This window comes from Onychostoma macrolepis, chromosome 14 (genome assembly GCF_012432095.1).
Source record: "Onychostoma macrolepis isolate SWU-2019 chromosome 14, ASM1243209v1, whole genome shotgun sequence".
NCBI classification, from domain to species: domain Eukaryota; kingdom Metazoa; phylum Chordata; class Actinopteri; order Cypriniformes; family Cyprinidae; genus Onychostoma; species Onychostoma macrolepis.
Window position 1 is genome coordinate 26,379,069 of NC_081168.1, and position 4,931 is coordinate 26,383,999.

Sequence of the window (4,931 nt, forward strand, 5' to 3'; positions counted from 1 at the left end):
TCTTTGGGGTCAAGTTGTGGTTTTTTAATGAGAGGCTTAATAACAGCCAATTTGAAGGTTTTGGGGACATATCCTAAAGACAATGATGAATTAATAATAGCCAAAAGAGGATCTATGACTTCTGGAAGCAGCTCTTTAGTAGTTTAGATGGAATCGGGTCTAACATACATGTTGTTGGTTTAGATGATTTAACAAGATTATACAATTCTTCCTCTCCCACAGTAGAGAATGAATGAAATTGTTCCTCAGGGGATCTATAGTGCGCTATCTGATGCGATACTGTAGCTGACGGCTGCAAGGATACAATTTTATCTCTGATAGTATCGATCTTGGAAGTGAAGTAGTTCATAAAGTCATTACTGCTATGCTCTTGGGAAATGCCAACACCTGTTGATGCTTGATTTTTCGTTAATTTAGTTACTGTATTGAATAAATACCGAGGGTTATGTTTGTTTTCTTCTAGAAGAGACAAAAAGTAATCAGATCTAGCAGTTTTTAATGCTTTTCTGTAGGATAGGGTACTTTCCCACCAAGCTAAACGAAATACCTCTAATTTAGTTTTCCTCCAGCTGCGCTCCATTTTCCGGGCTGCTCTCTTTAGGGTGCGGGTGTGCTCATTATACCACGGTGTTGGACTCTTATCCTTAATCTTCCTTAAGCGTAAAGGAGCAACCGCATCTAGAGTGCTAGAAAAGAGAGAGTCCATAGTTCCTATTACATCATCAAGTTGTTCTGAGCTATTGGATATACTGAGGAACTGAGATAAGTCAGGAAGATTATTTATAAAGCAGTCTTTTGTGGTAGAAGTGATGGTTCTACCATATTTGTAACAAGAAGTTGGCTTTACAGCTTTAGCTATATGGAATATACAGGAGACTAGATAATGATCTGAGATATCATCGCTCTGCTGTAAAATTTCAACGCCACTGACATCAATTCCATGTGACAGTATTAAATCTAGAGTATGATTTCGACAATGAGTAGGTCCTGACACGTGTTGTTTAACACCAATTGAGTTTAGAATGTCTATAAATGCTGATCCCAACAAATCTCTTTCATTATCAACATGGATATTAAAATCACCAACGATTAGGACTTTATCTGCAGTCAGTACTAACTCCGATAGAAGATCAGAAAATTCTTTAATAAAGTCTGTATGGTGCCCTGGTGGCCTGTATACAGTAGCCAGTACAAACATCACAGGATTTATCATTAACACTTGTTTCTTTGGATAACGTTATATGAAGCACCATTACTTGAACGAATTATACTTGAAACCCGACCTCTGAGAGATACTGAAAATATTTCTATAAATTGTAGCAACACCTCCCCCTTTACCTTTTGGACGCGGTTCATGTTTGTAACAGTAATCTTGGGGTGTAGACTCGTTTAAAGTAATGTAATCATCTTGTTTTAGCCAGGTTTCTGTCAGACAAAGCACATCTAGTTTATGGTCAGTGAACATATCATTTACAAAAAGTGCTTTTGAAGAAAGGGATCTAATGTTCAATAAGCCAAGCTTTATCATGTGTTTATCTGTATTATATCGTTTTTTATTTGTTGAACATCAATTAAATTGTTACTATTACTTTGGTTTGGATGTTTTCTGTATTTTCTAGTTCGGGAACAGACACAGTCTCTATAGAGTGATATCTAGATGAAAAAGATTCTATGTGCTGAGAGTTAACTGACTTTGGTGACGTGAGGAGGCTAGCAGACGATCGGTTTAGCCAGTCTGTCTGCTTCCTGACCTGGGCTCCAGTTAGTCAAGTACAAACTCTAAGACTATGTGCCATATTTCTAGAGAGAAGAGCGGCACCACCCCAGGAGGGATGAACACCATCTCTTTTCAACAGGTCAGGTCTGCCCCAAAAATTCTTCCAATTGTCTATAAAGCCTATATTATTTTGCGGGCACCACTTAGACATCCAGCCATTAAGTGACGACAGTCTGCTATGAATCTCATCGCCACGGTAAGCAGGGAGCGGACCAGAGCATATTACAGTGTCTGACATCGTACTTGCAAGTTCACACACCTCTTTAACATTATTTTTGGTGATCTCCGACTGGCGAAGTCGAACATCATTAGCGCCGACTTGTATAACAATCTTACTGAATTTACGTTTAGCATTAGTCAGCACTTTTAAATTTGCCAAGATGTCAGGCGCTCTGGCTCCTGGTAAACAATGGACTATGGTGGCTGGTGTCTCTATTTTCACGTTCCGTACAATAGAATCGCCAATAACTAGAGCACTTTCATCAGGTTTCTCAGTGGGTGCATCACTGAGTGGGGAGAACCTGTTTGATGTTCTGATCGGAACGGAAGAGTGGTGTTTTGACCCGCGACTAGGCCGCCTCACTGTCACCCAGTTGCCCTGCTGCACGGGCTCAACCGAAACCGAACACTGTACAGGACTCCCTGAGCTAGTCGCATCCAATGCAGTATCTACAGTCCTCACATTCTTACTGTCCTCAACTAAAGTTTGGATGCGTGTCTCTAGTTCTAAAACCTTCTCTGTCACTATTTCCCTGCATTTATCACATGTGAATCCCTCGCTGCTGACAGAGACAGATAAACTATACATGTGGCAGACAGTGCAAACAACAATAGCAGGAGAAGAAGCCATTACTCACCGTGATTGATGAATGATACCAACTTAACTTACCACTTACCACTGTTGTTTGATGAGCTCGTGAAAAACGGAATGAGGAAAAAATAAAATAATAATAGGCGCGAATGCAATGGAACCGCGAGTGACAAGCTAACGGGCTAACAAGCTGCACTCGTGGTTTTTAAAGGCGAACGATCAAATGAGTTAGATTAGTTTGAAAGATAACACCAGAAATATGGTGGAAATTAAGTTATATATAATCACTTTAGACAAAATGGATTGAAAGTAAGGTAGAGATTCAATAAAAAGCGAAGGTACACGGAGCTACAAACACAAACCTCTCAGCAGCACAACAGACTGAAGCAATCGAACTCAGAGGAAAGAGGGAACTCTAAAGGAGGCAAAAGATTGAACAGACTGGGACAGTGAGGCCCAAGAGACCACTTGTCCACAAGACCACTGTCTTGTTTTCTGGTGAGCGCGCGGCCTCGAGTGTGCTCGAGCCGCGCTCTCTCTCGTCTGTGTGCTCAGTTTCATGTTGGAGCGTGGTGTTCGGATCCCTGCACTCCTTTCTTGTTCAAGCTCGGTTCTGGTTTTCGCGTTGGGCTTCGGACACTCACGCTCCAGGTTGGTCTTGCTGTGGGTGCATGCGGTCTCGAGTTCGCTCGGGCAGTGCGCTCCTCTGTCCGTGTGTGTTGTGTTTTGTTCAGCACGCGGTTCGGGTTTGTGTTGCACACCAGCCTGGTCTCATGTTTATACGTAGGTATTAATATGTAACATTTACAAACACAAAACATACATTTTTGTATGTTTTTATTGATGCTAAAGCCTACAATTTAGACGTATTTCAACGTTTAAAACGTACAAATCGATACGTATTTTTAGCTAAAAAATGTAAAAATATTTACGTATCTTTTATATCATTAAGATATTCGAATCAATGCATTTTTATAATTTTATCTATAAGCGATTTAGACTTTTAGACCCCTTAACCTACCCCCAAACCTAAACCTACCCATTTTACAGCAAATATGCATTTTTATAATTTTATTAATAAGCAATTTAGATTTTAGACCCCTTAACCTACCCCCAACCTAAACCTACCCATTTTATAGCGAATATAAAACGCAATTGACCGAAACATGCAGGAAAATAACCATTTTAGTAACAATATAGCATTAAAAATGTTTTTATAGTCGCTAATCCCACTCCTACAGCTAAACCTAAACATATATATTTCTGTATAGTATAAGAAAAACATGAAATACAGGTAAATACAATTACAATCATTTATTTATTGCAAAAATGTCAAAAGCACTACCAAAAGTAATCCAAATGACGATGCGTTGCAGCCGCAGTCCTCTCTGGTGGAATACAGTAGGTTTGTGTGAGGTGCAGAGCAGAATTTATGTTGTTAATCGCTGAAAATATGAACTGGTGAAGGCGTGCGCGTGCTAGCATCATTCAAATACACACCTCACCAGAAACACTGCATGTCGTAATCTGTGACGAATGCTGGCGAGAGCCAATGAGCGTTCGATTATCCTGCAGTAAAACCTGTCGTTTGAAATGGCAACATTTGAATTCGTAACGAACGCGTCAGTCAGCGCGGGCTTTGCAGTTTACGGTCGCTGGACTTGCTGCTCGGGATGGAGATGAAGATCATCGAATAAAGGTTGATTTGGGTCTGTTCCTCGCAGTCATATGGATTCTGAAGATCTGGATTACAGCGCACGAATAAAATAGTTTCATTTCGTAATTATGTTGTGGTTTTGATGTTTTTTTTATAGTTCTGTTGTCAGTCACAGCATGTCGGAGAAAACGCCTTTTGTGGCCCATGGCAAACAAAGTAAACATTACATGACAAGTAAAGGTTAAACGATTTCAAATGTTATTTATTTTAAGGTTTAAAGTGAAGTCTTGTTTAACATTATGTGGGCCTATTCTTGGAAACCAGCTGGCAGCAGAAATCACACAACAAAACGTTATCATTTCGTATTAAGTAAACGAGTAAACTATTTAATGATGCAATTGAAAACAAGGTAATTGATATGACAACTAAAAACAACTAATAAAATTAATGCAGCGATTTCAATATTCATAAGGATTTATTTTTAGTTGTCGTCAATACGTTAGTTTTGTACGTTTAGATGCTGAAAATACGTAAGTATTGTACGTTTTAGTGCCTGTAAAAACGTAAGTAAACGTACATTTTATAGAACCACATTTTACGTAAAATACATACGAATTATCATGAGATCACTTTGTGCACACAGCTTGTGTTTTTCACTGGCTGCTGCTTTCATGTTTGTCATGTTT